Source organism: Lissotriton vulgaris, chromosome 3_1, assembly GCF_964263255.1.
Source record: "Lissotriton vulgaris chromosome 3_1, aLisVul1.2, whole genome shotgun sequence".
Classification (NCBI taxonomy): Eukaryota; Metazoa; Chordata; class Amphibia; order Caudata; family Salamandridae; genus Lissotriton; species Lissotriton vulgaris.
This window is the reverse complement of record NC_141689.1, coordinates 258,969,569-258,983,038: the sequence shown is the minus strand read 5'-3', so window position 1 is coordinate 258,983,038 and position 13,470 is coordinate 258,969,569.

Sequence of the window (13,470 nt, the reverse complement as noted above, 5' to 3'; positions counted from 1 at the left end):
TACCTATATATCGCGCACCCGCAATCCACTGCTGATGATGTCACATATTACATCATTCATGACATGGTTAGTGACATCACTGATGACATCACTGATGACATCTCAAATGACATCACTGATGACATCACTGATTACAACATCCAGTGACTGTATGTTTCTGTAAAGTTAAAATATGTTTTACATATAGAAGAATGAGTAGATATATAAGTGTCTGGATGAAGGATTTAGTAGGTGCATGACTGACTGTATGAGTGAGTGATTAAATGTGTCTCACTGAGGGCATGAGTTAGTGACTAAACTGTCTTAATTTGTACATCATTATATCTGTTGTTCTACAAACTGCTGCATATGTTGATCAGTAGCTATATGAGTAACTGTATGGGTTATTGATTGGTTGTCCAAGTATTTGTATGGGAAACTGAGTGTGTGTGTATGGGTGGCTGGGATGTGTGTGACTCTGTACATAGATGTGTGAGTAGTTGATTCACTATATGTATAGATTCAAAACTGCATGTGGAAACAGCTGTATGGGCGGTTGACTGTGCATGAGTGTATTAGTGAGTGAATGGATATCTCAGTGCTACATGTCAAATTAAGTACATATGTAAAACACAGTACATGTGAGAGTTGACATCTATAAATAACTGTGCATAAGAGCTAGTGAATGTGTGAGTGGCTGTATGGATCATTGTGAACATGTATCAGAGATTGTATAAGAGAGTAAAGTAAATATGTGTTAGTATATGTTTGAATAAGTAAGGTGTGTATAACTCTATAGTTGAGAAAATGGAGGTGTGATTGATTTTTGGCATAACTGACTAGGTGTGTGGGTAACTCCATGGATGAGTGACTGTCTGTTTACACTGATTGTATCTAAGGTTATATTAGAGTCTGAAGAGGTTCATGGTATTATCACCTGAATGATATCATCAGTGATGTGATCAGTCATGTCAAATGAGATGTTATCAGTGATGTCATCAGTGATGTCATTTGAGATGTCATCAGTGATGTCATCAGTGATGTCACTAACCATGTCATGAATGATGTAATATGTGACATCATCAGCAGTGGATTGCGGGTGCGCGATATATAGTTAGCGCTTATAACTATATATGGAATTTCAATGGTTTTATGCGAGTAAAATAAGGTTTTCTAAATGCAAATCCCTAACTATATCTGGCCTAAAACCAATGGTTTTTTCATTGAATTTTCAAGGTTTTGTAAATGCAAATTCCTAACTATATATGGAGTATAACCTATGGTTTTTTCTGTGAATTTCAATGGTTTTTTAATAGCAAACATCAAAAGCTGTCAAATGTCAAGTACGTGATAGGTAAAAACGTTTTCGTGTTTATGCACGCTGATGTGCTTTGAACGCTGCCCCCCCTCCCCACTCCCCTCTTTTCTCTTAGTAGTACTCTCTCTTTGCAGATAGTGAACGGTAGTTAACGCAGACCTTTACCCCTGTTGTAATCCGTCGTACCTGCTTGTCTCTCCATTTGATTGATTATTATCCAAGCATTTACTGTTTTACAATTGGTTCTCTTTGGATCATTCTCTATTTACAAACAAGCACAAAGTCGCAATACTCTGTTTAGTCTTTGCAGATAGTGAAAAATCGTGTAAAAAAATAAAAGTAATCGAGCAAAATCAGTAGACCACTAATTCGATCTCTTTTTAACCTCGGTAAAATACAAACATTAGGAATAACCCTTCATGAGAAATACGAAAATAGTGAAATGAATTGAGCTCCACACCATGAGGGCTGCAAAACAGCTCGACTCCGCCACCCACACCGCCCAAAATAACGGCAAACCCTATGCAAATATTATAAATATACACAACACACCACCAAAGAAACAGAATAAAACATTTTATTAAATAACTATTTACATAACTATTTTATACTATTTATTGCCCGATCCGGCTAGCTCAATCGATCGAGCATGAAACTCATGCACTGATAACAAGCGTTGAGAGTTTGTAGAATGATGGCTTCAGATTTTCCACATACGATGTAGTGGCGCGAACTGGCAGGGGGCGTTTGGATTCTACCCCTTCTCCAAATAAGATTTTCATACGTGAATGTTCGTTCATGCTTTTTGTCCCTGAGTTGCTTCCATGTCACTGCCTTACATAAATGGCATAAGTCTTGGTTATTGAGTGCCATACTTCAGAATTCTAAGCAGTTCTTGTAACACTGTTTAAACCTTATTTGCACCTGCTGCAGCTTCACTATTCAAAGTAAGTGGGGTCCATTTGTGGACCTGACTGCATTGGAAAACAATGTGATACGGTGCCTCCCTAAACCGCTTGACGGAGGCCCCCGAGGGGCGGTGAGATGGCGCGGACTGAGAAGGGGCGCTTGGCTCCTGCCCCCTCCCCAAGTCGTGTTGCCCTGGTGAGGCCTGAGATCGCCCCCGGCATAGGCGGCCGGCTCCCGGGGTCCGGCGGAATTTTTTCCCTTTTGAAGAATCTTTCATTCTGGACCTTGTCCCACAATCCGTTTCACCTGAAGACACGCTGTCGTAGGGCGCCCCTTTACCGTTTTAGTTGCCATTCCGCCCGCTTTTGGTACTCTGTGCCTCTTCCGCCATTCAGCTGTTTACCGCTCGCTCTTGCGACTACAACGTCTCGCTCACCATGTAGTTGAGTTGCTCCCGCTCTTAAGATTTGACCGAACTTTTTGGACTGCTGAAAGCGGTGGAATTCCGACCGCTGGTTGGTGGAGACATTTTGACTATATTCTGCACCTGCATTGTCGCGTAATGCGTCATATGACGCGACGCGTTAGCGCACCCGGAAGTGCTCCGGTGCGCAAGGCGCAGCTTCCCGGAAACGATCCAGAGCGCGCCGCGCAGCGCGTAACGTAAGCATAACAGGTCATGTGACTTGTTAATAAAACTTTTCATTGGTTCATTTTACTTTTCTTTTCCTAATTATGTAAGACTAGGTCATGTGACCTAAAAATAACACTTTTCATTGGATTAAAACATTTTTTTTCCCCAAACGATGAAAGCCCCACCTTGTTTCTGGATGTTTCAGACTGAAGCTGGCGTCACCATGAGAGCACCACCATCTCGTAGCTCCGTCGTGGCCATTCCGCAAGCAATCATGGCAGCCGCTCCCCACCGGAAGCCTGCGGGAGTCGAGGGCCCCCAAGACTTTTGTACAATCTTCAAGGCTGAGGGGACGCTTTCGAGAATGGAACCCAAGCCCTGGCAGACAAGCGTCCGAGTTCCAAGGTGTCCCAGGGCCATTTTACTGGACCAGGCCCAAATCCGAAGAGCCGGCCGCCATTTTAAGAGTCCTGTGGCAGCCGCCTACCGCTGCACCGCAAGAGTGGGAACAACTCAACTACATGGTGAGCGAGACGCTGTAGCCGTAAGAGCGGGCGGTAAACAGCTAAATGGCGGATGAGGCACAATGTAGCAAAAGCGGGCGGAATGGCGACTGAAACGATAAAGGGGCGCCCCACTACAGCAGACAAGCCTCCGCCATGTGCTTCAAAACTGCATATGTATCTCGTGATATCAAGGTTGGGCAACCAGTACAGAACAAGCAGTTACGAGTCCCATTTACACCGGCGCCATTTTGGGCGCGGCCGGGCAGGTCCAGGATCTACTGAAACATAAAAAATGAGGCTGACGTCTCTGAAGCAGTTCACGAACAGCAGGACATAGCAAATAAACATGAACTCTCTAAAGCTGTTAACTCACTGCAGAACAAAACAAGTGAACCTGAAACCTCTGGAATAATTGTCGCTCAAAAGAACAACACACAAAACTCTGTAGAGCCTGAAGAAAAAAAAACAGAAGGGCACTGTAGTTTCAGACACACTTAACCCTAATGACGAAACAAAGATATCGTCTGTTTATAAAGCAGTTATCATCTTGACAGAATTGACAAAGAAGTGTACAGACACCAATGCATCAGCATTCTCGGAGATAACATCTTAAGGAACAAAGAAAGACTTGTTCACTCTTGACACCCCAGGTGCTGTGTATATTGCACTATAGTGCTGCATCGAGAAAACGGGCAACCCTATTGATGTGGATTTTTCATTATTGATTATTGTAAAGAAATGGCGACTCCCCCCTTTAGCAGATTAGCTAAATGTTTGCGTAATTTAGGCATAAAAGTTATATTATTGTTGTTGTTGTTATCGTTATAGTTCTGGTTAATTTCAAAAAATGGTTAAATATATTTACAGTTTTTGTTGCGTTCGTTATATTTAAATATTAATAAAGTTTTAAAATGTAACTGTCTTGGAGTACTATATTTTTTTAAAAAATCGGGTGAATGGGGCCTTGAATCGGGTTATTGTCATGTGTGGGCTTTGCAAGTGTACTGCTACAAGATCGAACATTTCAAACTCAAATGCACGTTCTTTTTCTTACCTTTCCGAAGCATGGAGCGCAATAGCAGGCAGAGAAAAGGTGATGCACGTGTTGAACACTGCCTGGCCTGCAAATTGCTGCCAGTGCCCCCCCGCCCGCTCCTGAAAGAGGACACACACACACCGCCGCGCGAGTACTTCACAAATCTTTAAAAGACCATGCGCCTGTTCAATGGGAAGTGGATAACAAGGCTAAGAGCATTTGCTGACTAATGCATGAATATCGCTGACTTTTCAGCGATATTCATGCATTGCGGCCGTTTTTTATCGCATTTGCGATAAACCTTGCTAATAGCAAGGTTTATGTGCGATAAAATTCGCCGAAGTGCGGCGATAATTATTGTCTCTAAACAAGTTAGAGACAAAAATTACCGCTAGTTGTTGGAAATATGCCCCCGGGTTTTTCCTTGCAGGAATCGGGAAGCGAAAGACTAGCACTGAAATCAGTAGTCTCACACCTGAATCGGGAGGGTTGGCATGTCTGGATACTCTACAGCTGGAGCCATAAACTACATCCGCAGGGCTAGGTGATAGCCTAGGTCCGGCCTGGACAATCGGACACAGAGGAAGAGAAGTGTCAGAGGGTGCGGTAGTGAATAGGGTGAAAGGGAGGTGTCGAACGGGCACAGGGTGTGATTCTCAGAGAAGAGCAGCGCAGATGGGGGAAGTATATGGCCCATGCATGAGAGAGAGAGCGGGGGTGACCATTGCGTGGGGGAGATGCGTGCGAGGGTGGGGAGCCATGCTGAGAATCGACGGCGTGCAGAGAGTGGCCCTGGTCAAGGCATCTAAAATGGCTGCCGTGCACGACAAAATTGTGGCATTGGACAAAAACGCAAGATGGCGCAGACAATGTTTATCAATAAGTATTCATTTATAACAAAATATTTACTCGCAGTGACAAAATGGTGTTCAACACTTCCTGATTTCCATCGAATCGAACGTTAACAAACGTCACGCAGCAAAAAAAAAAAAAAAAAAAAGCTCACGCACAGAGCGGTTTTTAGCCATGTTATCCAATGGAAGGTGGATAACATGGCTAAGAGCATTTGCTGGATAATGCATGAATATCGCTGACTTTTCAGCGATATTCATGCATTGTGGCCGATGTGCGGCGATAATTTTTGTCTCTAAACAATTAAAACGAAGCACAAAATGGCGAATTCCCGTTTCGCTACCAGTTTGCGGCCCAGTTCGCGGCCCGTGAAGCGCTTCTACCGTGAAAAATCAATTTTTTTTTATTTTCCCCACGGGACCCTTTAATAACCCCAACAACATTCCTAGGGGGTCAAGAGGGGTATACCTTGCCCCCTTTCAATAAATTCCCCCTTCGTTTTTCACCTCTTCTTCTCTCTCGATCCTACCGAGAGATAAGATGGCGGCCGCTCCGGACTATTTAGAATGTTGACAGACACCGGAGAGCCAATCAGCTTTCTGTTATCCAATGGAAGGTGGATAACATGGCTAAGAGCATTTGCTGGATAATGCATGAATATCGCTGACTTTTCAACGATATTCATGCATTGTGGCCGATGTGCGGCGATAATTTTTGTCTCTAAACAATTAAAACGAAGCACAAAATGGCGAATTCCCGTTTCGCTACCAGTTTGCGGCCCAGTTCGCGGCCCGGGAAACGCTTCTACCGTGAAAAATATTTTTTTTTTTTATTTTCCCCACGGGACCCTTTAATAACCCCAACAACAATCCTAGGGGTCAAGAGGGGTATACCTTGCACCCTTTCAATAAATTCCCCCTTCGTTTTTCACCTCTTCTCTCTCGATCCTACCGAGAGATAAGATGGCGGCCGCTCCGGACTGTTTAGAATGTTGACAGACACCGGAGAGCCAATCAGCTTTCTGCGCGCAAAGTTCCGTTTCGCGAAAAGTAAGCGGACCGGATCGCTGCCCGGAGCGCTGTTACAGATATATATCTTGTTTTGAACGTTAATTTCTCAAAAACTACTGGAGCACATATATTGAGACCTAGCAAAGGCACATCGGGCTAACAGTCCCTACAATTTTGCCAAGTTTCGTGCAAATCCATTCAGCCGTTCGAGCTAAAAGTGAGTCCAACCGCCCTATGGAAAAATGAATGGGAAAAACGCGTTTTGGGACCCCCCTTTTTTCTCAGGCCCCCCTTGACGAAACCCCCCCAAATTTTTAGGGGCTGCTCAGAAACTAAATGTGCCATTTTCCTGAAAATTTCAGCCGATTCCGTCCACAAACGCCAAAGTTATTAGGCATAGAATTTTCAGAAATCCCATAGGGAAAAAATCCTAACTATATATACCTACTGGCGATAGCCAGTAGGTAATATATATATATATATATATATATATATATATATATATATATATATATATATATATATATATATATATATATATATTCACTGAAAAAACCATAGGTTTTACACACGTTATAGTTAGGAAGTAGCATTTGAAAAACCTATGAAATTCACTGAAAAAACCATAGGTTTGACACCAGTTATAGTTAGCTGGAAATTTTACTGACATAAAACCAATGAAATTCCACGTTATAGTTAGTTGGACTCACTATAACTTGCGCGTGTAATGCACTGCTGATGACATTACATATTACATCACTCATGACATGGTCAGTGACATCACTTATGACATCACTGATGACAGACCTCCTTTAAGTGTAATGTAACCCTTAAAACACATAGAAATTAACATTTTCCAAAAAATGAACATACCCATACCAGTTACAACAACCAATTCAGTAATTCCACCATCTATATACACATTCTCTCATTCACCAACAGTTCTATATAGTCACTCATACATATACTCACTCATCATATGTAGTGATACACCTATACATCCTGTTACACACCGACAATCATCCAAAAGTTACTCACACACATACTCACACATGCAAATAAACTATTGAACATCCATTTATTTGCATATAAAACTATACACACTCAACCACCCATACAGTCCTGCACATATGGTGTCTTCTAAACACATACAAAGAGAGAGTTAGTCATTCATGCATCTATGTGATTAGTAATACCCCCATGAAACCATAGAAACACTCATACTAATACTAAAAAAACATCTAAGAACCCAAATACCTACACATGTAGGTACTCATCAACCCATGCAGCCAGTTATTCACAAAGTGAAACACTGATACATATATTTAAATATTTAAACATTACTCGCTAATATATGTATTCACTAAGGTACACTTAATAAGCCAGTTATCCAATCATTTCTTTTTGAAAAAAACATTCATTAAGACAATAATTTAAACATTTATTCTTTCCTCGACCTTTACATATACATATATAAAACATATTTATTTTTTAGAAAGACACACATTCACTGGATGGTGTCATAAGTGATGTCACTGACCATGTCATGAGTGATGTAATATGTAATGTCATCAGCAGTGCATTACACGCGCAAGTTATAGTGAGTCCAACTAACTATAACGTGGAATTTCATTGGTTTTATGTCAGTAAAATTTCCAGCTAACTATAACTGGTGTCAAACCTATGGTTTTTTCAGTGAATTTCATAGGTTTTTCAAATGCTACTTCCTAACTCTAACGTGTGTAAAACCTATGGTTTTTTCAGTGAATTTCATAGTTTTTTTGAATGCTAGTTCCTAAGTATGTAATCACGTTCGTAACTACATAGTGTCACCGCCTACACGTCCTGAGAAGCGCATGTAAAGTCACGTGACTTGAAAACAAAACTTCCAATTGGTTATTAGTAGTTTCTGTTCTGGAATATACACGAAGCACTCCACCCACTTTCCTCACAAACTTTTCTACTCTCAAGAGACAACAACGTCGAGCATCTTCCGGAAGTCTTTGCTGAAATGGCTTCCCTACCAGATTCATCTTCCGAATCTGAAGGAAATGAGCGACCACCGTTAAGAAGAAAAAAGGAATCTTTCATTTGGCAATTTTTCACTTATCCTGAAGATCAAAAGAAAGTGAATGCGCCAAAAGTAACCTGCACGATATGCAATTCGGAGCTCTCAAGGGGAAATCCAAATAAAAAATATTCCTTTTCTGCACACAACATGCAGCGGCATGTTAAACAAAGGCATCCTGAGCATTATGCAAAAGCATTGACAAGAGCCCTGGCCACGCTATTACCATCAGAGGTGGCCAGCACATCTTCTGGAGTACGACCTGTATCTCCATCGAGTGCTGAAATGGACTTGAGACCATATCTTGCGAAGGTGCATATGAAATGCAACAAGTGTGGAGAAATTCTTTTATATGGAGAGCAGAGCCTCGTTCTTATTAAACTCAAAATTGACAGTCACAAATGCCCCAAGAAAAGATACATTTCTTCACTTCATTTTCAAACTATTACATACTGAAAAATGTAGTAGCAACTTTAAGAAATCGAAAGCATTATAACACTTCTTTCCCCCCCAAAAAAAAAAAAAAAAAGTTCTTTTCAGAACTAACTCTTTTTACCAAATCGTGCTCCAAGAGCATATTATGAGATATTTTTTCGCCGCTTTATTTTAGTGCGAGACCGGGTGCGCGCACCCTCCTATCGCGTACAGGACCTGACACTTGCATATGAAGTCATGTGACTTCAAAACAACACTTCCAATTGGTTCTTGGTAGTTTCTATTCTGGAATTTACACGCAGCACTCCACCCACTTCCATCACTTTCTTTTCTACTCTCAAGAGACAACAACGTCGAACATCTTCCCGAAGACTTCGGTACAATGACTACCGTTCCGCATTCATCTTCCGAATCTGATGAAAATGAGCGACCACCTTTGACAAGAAAAACGGAGGCCACGCTATTACCATCAGAAGTAATCAGCACATCTTCCGGTGGACGACCTGTATCTCCATCAAGTGCTAAAATGGACTTGAAACCATGTCTGGTGAAGGTGCACATAAAATGCAACAACTGTGGAGAACTTCTTGTATACGGAGAGCAAAGCTTTACTCTAATTAAACACAAAATTGAGAGTCATAAATGCTGCAAGAAAAGTTAAATTTCTTCACTTTATTTGGATAGTATGACATACTGAAAAATATCATAGCAACTTTAAGAAATCAAATGCATCAAAACACTTGTTTCCAAAAAAAAAAAAGTTCTTTTCAGAACTAACTCTTTCCACCAAAACATGCTCGAAGAGCATATTATAAGATGTTTTTTCGCCGCTTTATTTTAGTGCGAGACCGGGTGCGCGCACCCTTCTATCGCGTACAGGACCTGACACTCCCATGTGAAGTCATGTGACTTCTAAACAACACTTCTAATTGGTTCTTGGTAGTTTCTATTCTGCAATTTACACGCAGCACTCCACCCACTACCATCACTTTCTTTTCTACTCTCAAGAGACAACAACGTCGAACATCTTCCCGAAGACTTCGATACAATGGCTACCGTTCCGCATTCATCTTCCGAATCTGATGAAAATGAGCGACCACCTTTCACAAGAAAAACGGAGGCCACGCTATTACCATCAGAAGTAATCAACACATCTTCCGGTGGACGACCTGTATCTCCATTGAGTGCTGAGATGGACTTGAGACCATATCTGGCGAACGTGCACATGAAATGCACGAACTGTGGAGAGCTTTTTGTATACGGAGAGCAAAGCTTTACTCTAATTAAACAAATAATTGAGAGTCATAAATGCTCCAAGAAAAGTTAAATTTCTTCACTTTATTTGGATAGTATGACATACTGAAAAATGTCGTCGCAACTTTAAGAAATAAAAAGCATCATAACACTTGTTTCCCAAAAAAAAAAAAAAAAAAAAAGTTCTTTTCAGAACTAACTCTTTGTACCAAAACAAGCTTGAAGAGCATATTAGCTGATATTTTCTCGCCGCTTTCTTATAGTGCGCGACCGGGTGCGCGCACCCACCTATCGCGTACAGGCGTCGAGACATGCATGTGCAGTCATGTGACTTTAAAACAACACTTCCAATTGGTTCTTACTAGTTTCTATTCTGCAATCTACACGGAACACTCCACCCACTTCCCTAGAAAACCAGTTTATCGTAAATCTTTTAAAGGCTCCTCTTATGAAATATTCGACATCAATCACATAGCAGAGTACTAAATAGCACTATATACACTCCGTCCCTTAATTATAAGAGACTTATTGCTATGTAAAATCAACTTTTGCTTTCCAAGATAATGTAAAATGCTGAGCCTATTACATAATTTTATTACACATATATGTTACTAGTCTCCTTCGAGTACTAACACTGTAGAAAATACCACCAATAGCGGTGATATTTTTTACACCGAGAACGGGCGATTTCTATCGCTTACAGCCCTTACAATTATAAAGTTTTATTTCCTAAGTCTCTGATCTCCAACTGTGCAACGTAGATCCCCTGTGTGTCGCAATAAGGTCCATAAACAAAAACTACAGAGCCAGCATTATAAACATACACAAAACAACAAAACGACAAGAGCCACCATGCTAATATATATCCTTAATATAATAAACCTCTGAGAATAAATACATATTTCCGTGGCAGCCCATAACACAAATGTGGCGTCCTCTGACTCTGCTCCATTGCCAAACACCGTAACTCCCCGCCCCCTCACTTTTCACTAAACTCCGCACTCCACCCCAGCCAAACCCCCTATTACAAACCCCCAACCTACCCTCCCTGCCCAAACCCACCATGAACCTCAAACCGCCCCTAGAAAACTTATAAGACACAGGATTACTAAAACTCAAAGAATGCGCAAGAGGCACATAATGTAAATAGTACATAAAAACACATATTTTTTCCAAAATACTATTTAAAAACATGTTCTATTTTTAATAAATCTATCATGCATCTGACCCTCTAGAACTGCTTTCAAAACGTGAACTATAAACCTCTACTTTTCATTTTCAAACCATACACTTTCTTCTGACCCTCTAGAACTGCTTTCAAAACATGAACTATAAACCTCTACTTTTCATTTTCAAACCATACACTTTCAATTACATTATTTTTTTTCCACAATTCATGTAATGTTACAAACCTTTTCTAAAATACACCAGTCCGTATCATTTATAAGGATTTATTTTCAGTCTTCATCAGTGACACTTTCTTCACATACAATAGAAATCACTATAACTTTTTAAACGACAATGCTAACGCGGTAAAAATAACCCTTCATTTACTTTCCTTTAAGAATGCACACTATGTACCCCACGCATGCGTTTCTTAATCTTTGTATTTGGCAGCGAATACCGACCTTGAATTGGAAGACATGAACAAGAGCGCCATTGTCACATTTAAAACTGAACGTTGCATCTGCTCACACACATATCTTTCACTAAGCTAACATTCACAGAAAACAGCATTGATGTAAAAAAAAATTGACCTTGCTTACAACTCCCTCAAATCACTCCCTTATTTTTTAACGCATCCTCCAGTTCAAAAAAAGCTACTTTTTTAATAACCACTAAGCAATATATAAGTGACTAGACTCCTAGAAAATGTATCAAGTCATTCTGCTCCTCTCCACTGCATAGCCGACGACCTAATTCTGTGGAGTTGCTATACAACCAGCGGTGCTGCGCCGTTTCCTGTACCATCTTGGGAAATTCAAAATGGATGTCCCTCCTGCCTTCGCAAACGAGCCGGGCCACTTAGAACTATTTCGCCAGAGGATGCTTGACTACTACGGCATCTTACCACTCTCGACTTTGAATACTTCATATCGATTATCATTTCGATATTCGCATTTCACCTGTGTGCAGCCTGTATTTCATTGCCTGAGCTGTGATTTCACGTGGGCCCTGGATTTATGTCTCTGCAATTTGGTACCTCCTGAACCGAATTACAATCACCTCATGAATCCGTTACTTGATCATGAACAGCTTTGTTACAACGGAGGGTTTATGGCCTTTGCAGCGATACAAGGAGTTCTGGGTCATTGGAATATATTCGCAGCGGCGCAAGATTTCCTAACAGAGAGCTACATCGAAAACCCACCGAGCTGCCCTATGATGGTAAAAGACACTCCAATAATGACAGATCATGAATGCTCCTTTCATCTTCTCAATTGGATGGCTGACATGTTTTCAGATGATAACAATGATTTCATATTAGAGGCACTTGCTGCATACTTTGCCTACACAATGGACGCTTAACTCTTTCCTAACAGCGAGCTACATCGAAAACCCACCGAGCTGCCCTCTGATGGTAAAAGAGGCTCCGATTATAACAGATCATCAAGTACTGCTTTACTCTTTTCCATTGGATAGCTGACATACTTTCAAATGATAAAACTGATTTCCTGTTACAAGCAGAAACTACCTATTTTGCCTAAACAATGCTTCAATAACTCTCAAACAAGCCATTGACGTCCTCATTTCCTTTTGGTTTTCTATATTCTTCACGTTCTTTTCCATATTTTCTTTTGAAGAACAGACCTATTTGCTTTACTAACAGTGGACATTATGATTTTGTGTTATTAGACAGCTGATTCATAAAGTAATGATGTATAACCACTTGCATTTTCATATATCGTTCCTAAACTGAAAGGCCAGAAACCTTCTTCCATTTATTAAAATATAGTATACTTCCTTATAAGAGTGTACAATGTTTTTTTCCAACTATATTCATTTTTCTTCAACTATAGCGTTTGTATTCCATGTACTACTGACAATACCAATTACTGTGTTTTTTGCAATTTCTGTACTCATATTACATAATGATTTGCCTTTAAAACAGTACATTTCTAAATAAACATTTCAAATATTCACGGTTTCTCTTTTAATCCATAATCTCAACTGAAATGATTTCATATTGAAAAACTATTCATGGGTTCCACATAACCTTAACTGTAGTCACTGAGGACCTTATTTATGAAGACCTACCGCCGCCAGTGCCTCATTTTTTAAAATGGGAAAAAGTAACGCACCGGTGGTGCAAGGCCTTCATAAATAAAGTCCTGAATGTTTTCTTTTCTCGACCTCACTTACTGATACTAGAACCTGCAAACCAATTACGGCCCATGAACGCTTTCTTAGTAGGTCGCGCACCGTAAAGACAGTTATACCACTGTTAACATTTTTTTTTACTGTTACT